At 35.5% G+C, this 15936-nt stretch overlaps 1 long non-coding RNA gene across 4 annotated transcripts in view; it reads right to left on the bottom strand.

Annotated features, from left to right (window-relative positions):
- Positions 1–15936, bottom strand: part of LOC140199153 (uncharacterized) — a 31920-nt gene that overhangs the window by 14072 nt on the left and 1912 nt on the right. For 2 of the 4 annotated variants that reach the window (XR_011886358.1, XR_011886357.1), the window contains exon 1: positions 11529–11684. The exons of 1 other annotated variant lie outside the window; for it this stretch is intronic. This is a non-coding gene — a long non-coding RNA (uncharacterized lncRNA). Of the gene's footprint in view, positions 1–11528; positions 11685–15541; positions 15629–15936 lie in introns of those variants that run through there. One more of the 4 variants, XR_011886360.1, reaches the window with a different exon arrangement.

Below are 15936 nucleotides of genomic sequence, written 5' to 3'. Positions count from 1 at the left end.
GCAAAACTTATTTATCATACAAGACGTACGTTCATTATTTTTGGCTAAGGGCACAACTCCAGCTGAAAGCTATCCTTCAACAGTCTGAATACTAGTGCTCTCATAAAAGTTTAAAAAAATTAAGATACCTGTAATTCAAAAAACTGCATTTAAAAACCCTTCTATTCAGGCAAGTTTGCAAAAAACAATTACATACACTTGCAAGTTTTCTCCAGCAAAAACTAAAACAATATTTCACCTGCCTAAAAGCACTAAATTTTATAAGATTACTAACTATTCATTCCAACAAAACAGGAACGTCTCTAAGTGAACTGACTGACAAAAGCCACAATAAAAATAAAAGGCCTGTAAAGGCAGCTTTGGGATGCGAAGGGTTTGAAATTTTAACTGTCTTAATCTTAAACAGTAATTTCTAAGGCTTTGACATATTGTTTACTTCACTTATTCAGTTCGCTACCACACAAGCTAAATAAGATGCTAAAAATAGTTCTCATGAAAACTTGAATAGATAATTCCAATTGATTGACACCAAAACTACTCAATTTGAACTTTCACAAATATGCCCATCCATTGAAATAATTTAGCATTAAACATGTAACATAGCATGCTACTTTCAATAATTTTAGACTTTAGTCTGTTTTAAAAATGTTTCAGGTGTGTCTTTTTACAGTGTTTCCCTATTGCTAATTAATTTTTTTTTACGTGCTCAATTAAGTCTCTAGTGGATAGGTTTAAAATATTCCTTACAAACAACAGATTTGCAGAATGCAAAATGCTGATAAGGCCTCCCTCCAGCATTAAATATAAAATATGAAAAGTTTCTACAATCCAGTCTGTGATGGACAGTACAACCACTAGGAAGTACTGTAGTGAGCTCATTGTGATCCTAGAAGTTTTAGTGTTGCATCAAGTCTACAATTTCACAATTTCTAAATTGAACTCATTAAATTAGAAAATTATTGAAATAATCAATTCTCAATCCATGTTTACTCCTATTACTTCAATAGTAGTTTGGATTAAAAATAGACAAAAGTGACTATAAATCAAGAGTATACAAATTCTTGGAATGAGTCAGCAGGCATTTGTACTCTACATATAGCCTATTCATTCAATACTCAGTGAAACGTTTTACTAAATTCATGTTATACAGAATTTTAAAATAATTTTTTAATTCAAATATTCCTATCAGGCAGAACCTTTGAAATTCTAATGTAATACCTATCCAAAAGAAATAATTAATTTTAGGTAGCCTAATTTAAAGAAATATTTATTCCACAAAAAATATCTTCCTTGGCCACTCAACTTAAGCTATGTGGTCCTGGAAGTGAATTAAAACTCAAACAAATATTATTATTCCATGTAATCAAGTCTGAAAATTCAATAAAAAATTATTAAAAAACTCAAAACACAATTAAGTGACAAAATTAAGGACTTAAAAATAAAAAGTACTGCTAAATGGAGCTTTATAAATTGGTTACACCTGAATGTTATATTCATAACTAATAAGCTGTATGTAACCAGCTTAATATTTTAAAAAATAACATACAAACTGAATCCTCAAACATGTTTGGATACATTATAAATTTATACTAGAGCTTTTAAAAAAAAATCACAAAATAGACAATAAAGAGCTAAAGAATAGATGCAAGTCTGTTTCATATCTTTTGCACAACTATGTAGTGTCACTAATATTGAAAATTCAGAAGCTAAACTATTCTATCCCACCTTCATCAGATGCACACTGTACCACATAACTCTTTGTAAAGGGGTGTGGTGGAAAATAAAATGGTTTCCTAGAATAGCATACAATTAGCTTTGTAAATGAAATAGTTCTTCAATTTACAGAAATTTTCAAACCTTTGATCAAATATCAGCCACTTTTTGTCAAGCTATTTTTCACTGATATAACTGGCCCACTAGTTATTACTAGTCTTCATCCAACTGCATTTCACACATCCTTTGAGGCAATCATTTTGTCAGAAAGATCACAATCTTTTGCTCATTATGGTTTATTTTGAGCCTCATTCAAAACTCCCCAGTAGTTTTAAAGAATACAATTCTGCTAAGAAAACATAGCAAGCTATACTCATTAATACCAACAAAAGTGAATAACAGATGCTTGATGATTAGTTGTTCATTAGTTCTTGCAGCTTCAACAGGGTAATTGCTTAACGATGCTGACAAAATAAAACATGGTGCCAATTTATTACACAAGAGTGTATTACATATAATGAAGGGCAAATATGTTAGAATGGAAAGAGTGAAGAAAAGATCAGAATCAATGGCATATGCCCCTGAAATTGATGGTGATCCAAGAAAAGGCAAGATTATTATGACAAGACTTGAAAGAATACGAGGGTAATGGATCTTCTGAAAATATTGACACATTCATTATCATAAATGGCCAGTTTAAAATGTTCCAAGCATGCAAATTTGAATATTAATCCTATGACGGGGGCAGCAAGTGCATGCCAAGTAATTGAAATCAGAGGAAGATAACTGCTTTAAAAAAAAACAGGTGTTTAACAAGGATCTCTTTTGGAAGAGGATGCCCTCTTCAGAGGGATACAAAAACTACTCAAAGCTTGAAGGCAGTAAAAGATTCCTTCCAAAGAGAAGAACAAAGCAATGCCATGGGTGACTATACTTAAGCCTCTCAGTTTACCATACAAATAGAGGACTCCAAAGCAATATTCAAAAGACCAATTGAATAGTAGTGAAGCAATCTAACACAAAAGACTAGTGACAGCACTGCTCTCCCAAATTTAACAATAAATAAATTGAACAAAGCCTCACTAATCATCAACAATGCCCCAAACATCCAATGAGGACATGGCTGACATCATGCAGGTTGTACACCAGTTCTCTAACACCTCATTACTACAACACATAGGCTAGGGTAGGCCTTTCAAGGGATTTTTTTTTACCTGTAGGGGTCAATGAAGCTTACCATCCAGGAATTAGTACATCAAGGTAGCCACAGAATGCATTTCTACTTCTCAGGATTATGTAACTCATGCAACAACAAATGGTGAAGAAAGGAAATTCTAGCCAAAAAATTATTGCAAAGTGAAACCTAAAAAAGTGCAAAAAGATACTGCACAGCTGACAAATGAAGCTGGGTTTGATGAAGTAGCTGAGTATGAAATGCAAGAGTTAATGAAATCTTATGGCACAAGAACTGGAGGATTCGCTACAGCTCAAGCAACATTGATCTATTACATGGAGCAGAACAGGCCCTTCTGACCACCCAGCAATCCCGATAACCTTGATATAACCCCAACCTAATCATGCGACAATTTACAATGTTCAATTAACCCACTCCCTGGTATGTCTTTGGATTGTGGGAGGAAACTGGAGCACCCAGAGAAAACCCAAGTATTCCACAGTGAGGACGTACACATTCCTTACAGATGTCAGAACTGAACTCCAACACTCCGAGCTGTAATAGCATCACTGAAGCACAAGAAACAAGAAGTCACCAAAACAACACCATCTCAAAGGTATTCCTCAATGTGACAGCTGTTTTTCAAGACACCAATGCCAATATGGGGAGCAGGATTAAAGGTGGCTTTATCAAAAAGCTGCTCAGATTAATCAACCACCTAGGAAGTCACATGAACCTCATCAACAACATCACAAATCACATCATTAAGTCTTGACTCATCACTAACAGCCAAAGAGGATTCAAACTGAGAAAAGGAGAAAGCCAATTAGTCTAGGAACTCACTGGACAAAAATTAATCAAGTTCTTAATTTACAAAACTATAAATCATTAATCCAAGTTTTAAAATTAATAATTTTGTCAATTAACTTCTTTCAATGAATAAGCACTACAACTGAATACCTAGTCATGTTAAACTACATTTTAGTTTGTCTGCTGTTCATTAATAGATTTCAAATTAATGTTTGGGTTATAGTTTAAAATATGGATCTTAATGTAACAATTCATTAAAAGTATTGTACACACAATGGTGTTTTTCTATTTCCCCAAATAATATTCTATGGAAGAATCTATTTTGAGCATTTTCCCAAGAAAATAATTTAATAAAAATTTGTCTAAAAATGCACTTCACCATTTTGTGCTCTAAGGAAAAGAAGTTGTTTTTGACACTGTTACTGATTTTCTGAACAGTGAAGATCAATTTCATAAGCAGGACATCAAGCAAATGTTATGTCAAAAACACAAATTTTATGCCATTTGTTTTACCTTTGAGACTTACATTAATGATAGTCTGCCAAACTGAAGAGACCAACATATGCATTGTAACTGTCTAAATGATAAGCATAACACCCAACTCTCGTTTTTGCAAGCTTCACCTGCAGGGAGTTTATACAGTTTTGCACCAATTGACAGCTAAATATCAGAATGCTGTTCTAATATTTCTATTCAGTTAAGATAAAAAATACACAGCAATTAGTGCAATTCTAAAAAGGTGAATTAATTGGATCATCTAACCTATTAAAACTTTGATCAGATTTAGAGTTACCTCCTAACCCCCAAAGAATTAAAAAGTGGTTAAGATGGCATTCTAAACTTGCCGGTTTTGCTCTTTTTAAAATACAAATCAACAGCCGTTCCATATTTTACCAGCAACGTACAACTATATACCAAATTTATTTCTTATAAAATATCATAGTAAAATACCTAGCTTTGTTGAGGAAAAGCACATTTTCGTATGAATATTCAAGAACAGCCTGGAAGAAATTTGCTTTTGCCATTTCAGAAATTTTGTAAGCAGTGTTGTAAATAGCTAGAACTAGACAAATGTCTGAATTCAGCCGTAAGTTTTTTTTCCCCATAGCAACTAATTTTTCAGTTGCTAAATTACTTGGGGCGAATCTAAATGTCCCCCCCCCATTAAATTTTAAAACAGTACCAATTTTAAATTCTCAGATGACCAAAAGAAACATCCTAACCAGGAACTGGCATCACTTGTCTCTGCAATGACTTGTGAAAGAGTGCACATCAGTAACATGGAAAATAAACCCCAAAAATTAAAAATCCAAAAAAGGGCAATAAAACATAAATATGACTACATTATGCAGGCAATGTGCGTAATATTCTAATTTACACCATTCACCCCAGATATATTGTCAAAGGTGCAAGATAAATTTAAAGCATGCACAAAAGATTTCACTGCAGTAGTGATAGGGCCGGCTGGTGGTGTAGTGGCATCACCACTGGACATCAAGGCAGATGGTTCTGAGTTTAAACCCAGCCAGGTCCCAACCTGGGTCTACTTCTGTATCTTGCCATGAAAGCCCTATGGTCCATGAGGTCATGAAGAGTAGGACTCAACTGAACAACAAGTGGTAGTACCACGATCCACTATAGCCAAGTTTAGAAGAGGGAAGATTTAAATGAACTAGCCATAGTTAATGTATCACAAATGTAAGTTCTGCACTTGCTTACAAAAACAGATAAGAAAACGATTGCCAAGCTATAACCCAGCACAACTTAAAGTCTTAGAAAAATAGAGGAAAACACCAAAATGTTCCACCTCAATTATACAGTATTTCAATGCATTTTCCATTTTACATGCTTATAGCTCACAGAATAAGTTTTTTGGTGTTTCATCAGGATATGCAACCATAAATTTCCAAGGTTGAGTCATACAGCACTGAAAGGTTTTGAGAATGGAAAGAAAGGCAAGAAAGTCTTCTCCTTGACCACCATTAGGAAAATCGAAAGAATAAATTGCCAAAGATTCCACACTAACTTCTTTAAGTAACAATTAAGATCTGCCTATTTGATTTAATGAAAATATTGATTCATTCATCGAGATGACTAACTGAATATTAGGCAATTCTATCACTGCCAGGTGCATCTTAAAATGAGTAACAGTATAAACTCAATCCAGCTGGTGCTACTTTTTCCTCAGTCATTTCAAGATCAGATGCAATGGCAAATTATCAGTTCAGCTGTCAGATGTATTGCATAGGATATGAAGTTACGTTGCAGGTAAAGGATAATTGTTCAGGTATTAACATTACGATATTATACTTATAAATTTCTAAAATAACCCAATTAATGCCACATGTAGTGGGAAATATCAAGTTATCAATTTCATTCATTCTCTGCCATATTGCTACCACGAAAAGTCAAACTGGTTCTTTTATTTCAGTCATGCTTGCCTTCATTTGGTAGCAAATGAAATTCCTTGTGATAAAATGACAGAGATAATCATTAAATTTCTGCAGCTTAACCCATGTATCCCTGACGAAGGGTCTCGGCCCGAAATGTCGACTGTATCTCTTCCTAGAGATGCTGCCTGGCCTGCTGCGTTCACCAGCAACTTTGATGTGTGTTCCATGTATCCCTTTGTCTAATTTAACTGAATAAGAAACCGAACTCATTGATGACTACCTAACACCAAGACAGGTAATTTGGCAATGTCAGATCTTATCCTGACTGAGGAATTTAAGAACTATAACACAGGAATAACTAACAAGCTAATTCACAACAAAGAATGCACACCTTTGTAGCCAAGGAGCACACAAAATAGTTGTGAATAAATTTACTCTACAATTAACTATTGAGAGATTTTGGGAATATTTTAATATTAACAGCAATAATAAAACTGATCTTGTTCAAATCATGAGTGGAAGCCTGTTTGCACACCTTCAGAAACAAAATAAAAAAACCACCGTTGGTTTCTAAAACTCAAATTTAGTAACTACTTTTTAAAGGTGCCTAAAAATAAATTCATGAAAATATATTGACATATAAAAAAATAGACTTGAAAGCAGTCTGTCTGTATAACTAGAAAGGAAAAGTCTTTTGGTGCTTGAAGGGTTAAGGATCTATTTTCCATGGCTCCTTCTAAAGAAAGCTATACAAATTCTCAATTTGTATTCCATTTGTCTCTTCCATTATTGACCTACAGATATTTCACTTTTTGTCATTTACCAATGGCGTGCAAAACCTCCTGTTTCTTAGAGGGCAAGGTAAAAGGAATGTACAATAGAACAGTAGAAGTATCGGCTTGATTTAGGCCTAACTAGAAAATCATGACAATCCAGGGAAAGTTTTCTCCATGGCCCCAGTGCTTTTCTTTTCCTGCAATTTGTTATAGAAGCAACAAAACTTGTACCAAAAAAATTATTAGCCACTGCACATGAAGTAACAGAAAATTTCCAAAATAAATTTGTACACAAGGAAACACTAATCACTAATACTAAATTCTCACTAAATTGAGACATGTTTAACCACCACATGATCAACAATAATTTTGAAGCTATTTAAAAACTAAATGTAATAGTAAACATTCCAATCTCAAAATTTCATTTCATCTGCTGTTTTGCAGCATTAACAGCCAAAGCAGAACTAAACAAAAATACTCATCACCAACCTTCACAGTAGTTAGTTTCAATCTGTTCTCTTACTTATTTCAAACCAATTTGTCTTTCATCTGTGAACTTTAAAATGTAATGAGTATATCTCAGTTAAGAAATACAATCTGATGCAGATCCATAATCCAAGAAACTGTACAGTTAATAAAATACAGTGGATTCCAGTTAATTGGGCCATCAGTAATTAGAGCAGCCACTTATTTGGGACAACTCTTAAAGAACAAAAACAAGTTGAGAAAACAGCCGGGATTCCCTGAGTTTATTTAAGAACACTATGCCACTTAATTGGGACAGGAGCCTGTGGCTGAACAGTTTTTTAAAAAACTAGTGTCAGTTGCATGCACGTCATGTGGCCGTTAAACACAGTGTCTTAGAGCGAACAATTTTTTAAAATAGCATCACTTATGTATGTTCAAAAAGCAGTGATTTTTATCACTGATAGCTGGTGAGTAATAAGCAGCAAGACAATTCAGAACTGTTCTGCTCACTGTGGTTTCAAGATTTCAGGCTTGGAGATGCTAGAAACGGCAGGGCGGGTGTAAAAATGAAAATTTCACTACTTCAACAAGATAGAAACTATGAAGAATTTGAAGGTATCGACAATCATTTTGAATGTTACAATCAAAATGAAGATCCGGAGGATGCAATCATCGAAAGCATTGTTTGAAGTCAGTCCATTATCTGCACTGGGTTTCATCTGCGCTGATTTTGTTCATTTACAGTCAAAAGAACATGGCAGCATACACTGGATTAATTCCTTCATCAATGACTATCAGGAACTAGTTCACATTTGTAATACTGTAGTAGTTTAGGTAGCATTCTTAAATGTATTTCATTTAAATACATAATTTGTTACTCAGTTAAATAGTAGTTTGCCTTTTAAAAAAATACCTTTTTAACAATTTCCATGAAACTCCAGCTAATTGGAGCAGTCTTTTAATTGGGCCAAAAAGTACTGGTCCCAATGAACCCTAATTAACCAGAATCTAATATATTCCAAAAGCTACGCATTGTTATTAGTATCCATAAAATAGTGTTCCTCAGGTTTATGTAACTTAAATGTATATTTAGATATTTTGTTTTTTTAAAAAACATTTTTATATTTCCCTGAACAAATTTCTCATCTAAGTGTTCTCTCCACTCACAATACACCACTTAAACAGCTAGTTATGAAGCCAACACAATGTAAAAACAAGAAAGCAGACAGTTGTGATAATACTTGAAAAAGAATGAACAATGGGATTTTATATTTTTGTTCAAGTACTATCATTCTCATCTTCTCAAATAATTCAACAGTAACATTAAATATCATTTTCCTGAAGATAGTTTTCTTTCATTTTCTCTTGCTAAAGCATTCTCCTGTGGGAAGAATATAGTGCAGAGATAAGGGAAGTAGAAACACTGACTGTTTCAGACTACCTGAAATTAAAAGATCATTTAAGAAATTATGGAAATCTGTATATCTATTTCAGAAGCAAGACAACATAGTATTGCTCCATGTCCCTGGACTAATTAATAAATTAAATATTTCTATGTTTAATGAAAACTTGATACAGCATTTTTTTTTATACACAATTACACTTTTAATATAAATTGCATCCAAATCTGGGCTGTCATAAATAACACAGCATGCCTATGAACTTTTCTTCATTACTTTGTAACTTAAGATCATTTTGGTAAACTATATGCAATGCAATTCAACCATCGTTCTGCATCGTGATAAGTTACACTTTAATTCAAATGTAAAAGTAATAGTACAGCATTAATATACAAAGGATATATCTAATCATGATTATATGACAAAATAGATTTTTAAAGATTTAAATTAACTATATGTAGTCTAAACACCTTTCAAAAGCCATCCTATTTGCAAACTTGAGAACTTGTGAACTTGAAGCATACTGTATGCCGTGTCATGTAGACAAAATACAATATGCAGTTTAATTATCTTGAAATCTTGACAATTTTCTACTTTCAGAATATTTAAAAATGCAAAATATCAAGAAAATCTAATATACATCAAAACCAAACTTAGTTTTGATATGACTAGGGAATGACCTTTCCAGATTGATCTATTATTTTGAAATTTAATTTCAAGGCTACCCTCAATCCATCTCCAACATCAGTCAATATTTTATTTAAAATGAAAAGGTGTCACTTATATACATTCTCACTTGTGTGTGGAAGGGTGTGTGTGTGTGTGTGTGTGTATAAAAAAAAGGCTTAATGAAATTCCATTGAACAATGAAGCCAGTAACATCAAAAATATTGTTATTGCCAAAACAAAATTATTTGTGATAAAAGTGTTCATTAAAAGCTCCAGTTTTCTATTAACAACATAGAAATGTTTCAAAAATGTCTAAAACTCTGCAGCATGTTGAATCTTCAACCAAATTCTAGAACTGGAAGTGGGTGGGGTGACAGAAGAAAGGAGAAACACTTTATTTTTATGGTTTTAAGATCAGATTGATATTTCTGAGGATTTTCATTAGAAATTCAGCATACGGTACAGAATTAAAATGCATTGGCCCCATCTGTCTGAAAACAAGTGTAATTCCAACCAAATGCACTCGGGGTTATTCCAATACTTCCCATCAAAACTAAATCACAAGATCATAAGTAATAATTGTATCAACAAACTTAAATATTGAGGTATATAATAAATGATTAACATCTGGAATTTTATACTGGTTAAGTTTAGAATCCCACCCAGTTTTATTCACTAAATTTTGCACTTTAACACATTTCTGCTTTACACCTACAATTTCCATAATTTGGAATGAAAATCAAGAATGGTTTCCAAGCGTCCCATCCACAGAACAAAATTATGCTTTGCAAATTCAATATAATTAGCATATAATTTAAGATAAATTTGCAATTTTAATACGACTGAGGCATCAGGTTTCAATATTAGTTCGTTCTTTCACAAGCTACATTTCTTTCCCCTGAATTTAATTTCCTTAAACATACCCTAAATCTATCTCCGACATCAGCCAATAACTTCAAATAAAAGATTCAAAGATTTGATACGTAGAAATACTTATTTGCGCCAACGATACCGGGGTGCTGGTGGTGGGAGAAGTTTAATCAAATCTCATCACTCACTCAATCTTAATGTCTCAAAAAAAGTTCGAAATTCAATTTAAAAAGGAAGCTTCTAACTGCCCGTTTTAAAAAAAAATCCGCCAAGATAGTTGTGAGAAATGTAGGTTGCAAGAAGAGAGGGGAAAAAAAACTGCCATTTTTACACGGAGTCGATTGTGTAATTGGTAGGGATGGGGGGTATCACAGATATCTCAGATTGGGCCACGGCACTGACATTTACAGTAATATTGAAAATAAATGCGTGGGTCAACTGAGTAGGCATCTCGAACCGTGAGCGTCCCCCCTCCGTGAGACACGCAGCCTCTACCGGGGCTGGGAAAAGATTCACTGTGAAACATGTAGTTTCAATTCTCGGAATGATTCGTTGATAAATTAAAGTAGAACAAGTGTCCCGAATAGCAGCACGATTTGCCTGGCCTTATACTGTAGCCGGGTGATAGCAAAATTACAGTCAAAATTAATTACAGTTCAGTTATAACTTGTCCAAACTGAGATGGAGGAAGAGAGATGCGCTGATGCCTTAAACTTACGCTAATTTAAAACTTGTCATGATGGGGCTACCGACCGAAACCAGGGAGGGGGCTTGACGACATCGGAGAGTAGTGGATGTCAGTGAAAGTCAATTAAACAACCCTTCCAACCTTCGGGCTGTTTGTCTCTGCTCTCCCATAGATTTCATCTTGTCTTCACCAACAACCTCCTCCCCCTTGAAAATCGGCTCCAATATTCTACCGCAAGAAACCGTCACTCAAACCGTTCCAAACTTTAACCTTACTTCACCGCTTTTTTGAGGGGAAATTGAGAAGGTTCAGTAGACAAATGCCAACTTAAAGCACGGGACAGCGAGAAGAGAAAAAAAGCCCCCTCCCGCGCAAAATTATTTAAAACTTTGTAAAACTAGTAGTATCAGCAGAAAAAAGGGGGTGGGAAAGAGAGACTCAAACCTACTTCTTCCGCACTGATCTGTCTCTTTCCTTGCTCTTATTCGGGTGAATTATTTGGGGAGAGCCAGCTCTGGAGCAACGGGCGAGTCAGCTGGGTAACAACTCCGACTAAAACCAATTTACCTGTCAAGCCTACTACTTCGCTTTCCCCGTCCCTGAGCGTCCGATCTCTCTGCTCCAGCCTGCAGCTCCTTCTCCGACGTGCGCTCTGCTCCTGACGCGCCAGGTTATTTCTTGCTCTAAGTCGAAAATGGCGCCGAAAGCTGAGATTCGACTCAAATTCGTTAGTGGCGGGGGGGGGGGGGGAGGAGGGAGGGGGAGGGGAGCGGGAGGAGGGGCGCGCGCGGCATGCTGGGCGGGCAGCAGACTCCGCGCGAACAGTTTGAAATTGGGCTCCAACGGTAGCGGCGCGAACCGCCCGGCCCGCCCGCCCGCGGGGGAGGGGTTCTCTGCGGCGAACGGCCGGCACCGCACCGCAACGACGCCTACTCTCTCACGGCTCCCGCTTCTTGAAGTCCTCCCTTCGCTTCGACAACACCACCCGGATGCTGGGGGCTCGCAGTTTGCGTACCCGACCCACTATTTTACAGGTCTGTTGGCATTTGTCTATTATTTTAGTTGCTTTAAAGCTTTGCTTCCTTCCCCCCCCCATACATTGAATTATCAGTTCTTGCACCTTAGTTAAGGATCACAGCTTAAAAAAAGATCAAAGATCTCCCTGAATTTGAACTTTTGTTTGATGTTAGACGACTTGTTCTGGTAAGATCAACAAGTCTCCATGTAGTTCCAGTAATGTTTACTTGTGTTTTGTGTAAAGTTGCAATCAACGGTACCGCAAAATTTTCAATCCTAGACATTTGTTGGGGGGGGGCATTGAAGTGCCTGCAGTTCTTGTACCAGGGTTGTGGGTGTGAATGAAGAGAGGAGAGACTACAGAGCTAATAGAAAACCCCCGCTAACAATTTGAATTTGACCGTCCGGCTCTCATGCCAATGGGGTGTCACAGTTGGGTAATTAGAGAAGACCTGGTCTGATAAAGACATCTATGGTGTTCATAGCTAAATGGATAACTAGACTCCAGACAAAATCCTGAATTTCAGAATGGCAAGATATGGGTTGCGTGTCCTAACCATATAACAATTACAGCACGGAAACAGGCCATCTCGGCCCCTCTAGTCCGTGCCGAACTCTTACCCTATCCTATTCTCACCGACCTGCACTCAGCCCATAACCCTCCATTCCTTTCCTGTCCATATATCTATCCAATTTAACTTTAAACGACAACATCGAACCTGCCTCAACCACTTCTGCTGGAAGCTCATTCCACACAGCTACCACTCTCTGAGTAAAGAAGTTCCCCCTCATGTTACCTCTAATTCTCAACCCATGCTCCCATGTTTTAATCTTCCCCACTCTCAATGGAAAAAGTCTAACCACGTCAACTCTATCAATCCCCCTCATAATTTTAAACACCTCTATCAAGTCTCCCCTCAACCTTCTACGCTCCAAAGAATAAAGACCTAACTTGTTCAACCTTTCTCTGTAACTTAGGAGCTGAAACCCGGGCAACATTTTAGTAAATCTCCTCTGTACACTCTCAATTTTATTGACATCCTTCCTATAATTCGGTGACCAGAACTGTACATAATACTCCAGATTTGGCCTTACCAATGCCTTATACAAATTCAACATTACATCCCAACTTCTATACTCAATGCTCTGATTAATAAAGGCCAGCAAACCAAAAGCTTTATTCACCACCCTATTCACATGAGATTCCACCTTCAGGGAACTATGCACCATTATTCCTAGATCCCTCTGTTCTACTGCATTCTTCAATGTCCTACCATTTACCATGTATGTCCTATTTTGATTAGTTCTACCAAAATGCAGCACCTCACATTTTTCAGCATTAAATTCCATCTGCCATCTTTCAGCCCACTTTTCTGTCCTAAATCTCTCTGCAAGTTTTGAAAACAGTTTCCAGAAACTTGTAAAATCAAGCTCTCCCTTTTAATCTCTCTATCACATGATAGATTCAGTGTCTTTGAGTCCAGAGAGAAATGTAACATTACTGTAAAAGGTTTGGCTAGTTATATCCTTTTCCTTGCATTAGGCCACTTAGATATAGACCGTAAAGCATAGGAGAGCATAGAAGATTTTAAAAAAAAGTGTTGTTAATTTTCATTATCAGGTTTGAAATGGATTTTGGTGTGCAGCCTTTGGACAACCTGCCTAAGAATACTTCTTTACAATCATTTTCCTCAGATGCAGATAGAACAGACTAAAGACGAATACATAACTGCATTCAATTGCCTGAGCATGCATCAGAATGGTCAAGGCTCTGATTGTACATCATTCACAAGATGATTTGACCTTGAGCAGAGTACCACATCACCCAAATCAAACCACAAGTGCAGGAAATTTGAAATTTAAAAAAAACCAGAAGATGCAAGAAACTTGGTAGATCAGACAGTTTCTGTGGAAAGAGAAAGTTAACATTTCAAGTCTAAAACTGAAACATTAATTCTCTTGATTCATTCAGGATTGAAGACTCTTCATTTATTTAATTTTACGCTATTAACTTGATATTGCAACAATTATGGAGCTGTTTTTAGGATGAGATTACAAATCCATTCATCTCTGCTGTGAACTAGATCGTGGGATTAAATTAAAAGGCAACTTTTTTAGGATTTGGGGAGAGTCTTAGAGCAGTATAGTTGGCCAACAATGCTGTGCTGAACCAGCTAAAAAGTAAATTAAAAAAAACCTCAAAAACTAATGCCTCCTACCTACACAATATCCCTCCATCTTCCTCATAAGAGGAATTTATAATTGTCTATCAGATGCAACTTAGTTGACTATGACAACTTTGCCCTTAAAAGGCTAACACTCACTGGTGACTGCAGAGTAAAATCCGTTTTAGAAAAATGTAGTTTTCACCTAATTTATAGAAAGTTTTCAAATTAATACATTCGTCAATTTATTATACACTGATTAAATCAAAGTAAGATGTTTTAAGTTGCCGTATCATATGATTACTATAATAATCACTTTAAATACATTGTACTTTTTATCAAGTTAATGTTAGCAGTTTTGTTTATGTACTTCACAGGTCTTTCATGGAAAGGAACATGAAGCATTGAAATATTTTCAGGCTTGTTTACAATTATACAGTACACAAAAAGTATTCTTTCTACTCTGAAAGACAGAATGTTTAATCCTATGCACAAGGCAATGGTAGGATTTGGCGAATGGCTACAAGCTCCCACAATACACTAGATATAAAGAGCTAACTATACCCAAAAGTGGACAAGAGCACGTTGCTAGATGCAGAGTAGAATTCAGAGCAACGGTATCTACTTGACTGGATTACTTGGGCAGAGTACATATAACCTGTAATTTTTGATTTAAGTGTGAATGCTACCACTGGGGTAAAGGCACACTATTAGCAGTGATGACATACCATTTAAAAATTATTCATTATCTAATTGCTATGTTACTCTTGGAGTACAGGTAGCTGATTCGATTATATTAAAACTATAGACTCAACTTATTCACTAAATAATTTAAAATATGGCACATCCAATATTTCTGAAACATTTACAGATTTCAGTGGTAAAAGCAGTAAGACCAGCAAAGGACATTAAAAAGCAAAGCAGAATAAACACACTAAACAGAGTCCTTATTAATTTCCAAAAATACCCAATTGCTGGTGCCTACCAAATCTAGTTAATAGTATGTTAAACATTCAATGCAAGAGACAGCAGACAGGGGTAGGAGTGGGGTGTGACCCACTCTGTCCAATAACTGAAGTTTCAATGTATTCCCTTCTAATAAGATGTTATGCAGTACCAAGCACACCTCTTTCACCAATAAGATGAGTTAAAGCTGTTAATAACACCAGAAATTCTCTAGAATAAACTATTTAAAGTTTCTAAATAAAGAACTATTAAAATGCAAGTCAATTTTTAAAGTGTATAATACTGTTCTAAATTAAACCATATTTTCATTTCAAGGAAACAAATATAGCATGATAAAAGCAAATTTAAACAGAATAAGAGTTTTTAATACAATTTATGAACAATATTGTCAGATTAGTTCTAGTGGCAAAAAATGAGGGAATCGTAACTTACTGTTGAAAGAGTGAATTCTGCAGATCAAATATCAATCTAGATGAGTTTGGTGTTCTCACTTATCTTCATTAATCTTTGAATGTAACACTTATACAGGAGCAAAGGCAAGAAAAATTAATATTGAACTGACATTAACTTACACCAAAAAATCTGAACTGATTAAGGAAAAGGTGTAGTTTGTTTTAAAGACGCTCAATTTATTTGATGGCATGCACACTTTTTTTCCAAAGCATACCATTAATTTCCTAACCCAAATTTGAGTATAATGTTGGCAATAATGTTAAACAAAAGTTTATCAATATTGCCTCAGATGAGGCATCTCTGCAATACTTATTGGTTGCATATTTGGAACGCTTGTTAACTAGAACGGTGCACCAATGGCTCAGATATTAACA

This window comes from Mobula birostris, chromosome 6 (genome assembly GCF_030028105.1).
Source record: "Mobula birostris isolate sMobBir1 chromosome 6, sMobBir1.hap1, whole genome shotgun sequence".
In the NCBI taxonomy this organism is placed as follows: domain Eukaryota; kingdom Metazoa; phylum Chordata; class Chondrichthyes; order Myliobatiformes; family Myliobatidae; genus Mobula; species Mobula birostris.
The sequence above is the reverse complement of the archived record's forward strand: the minus strand, read 5'-3'. Positions and strand labels throughout refer to the sequence as shown.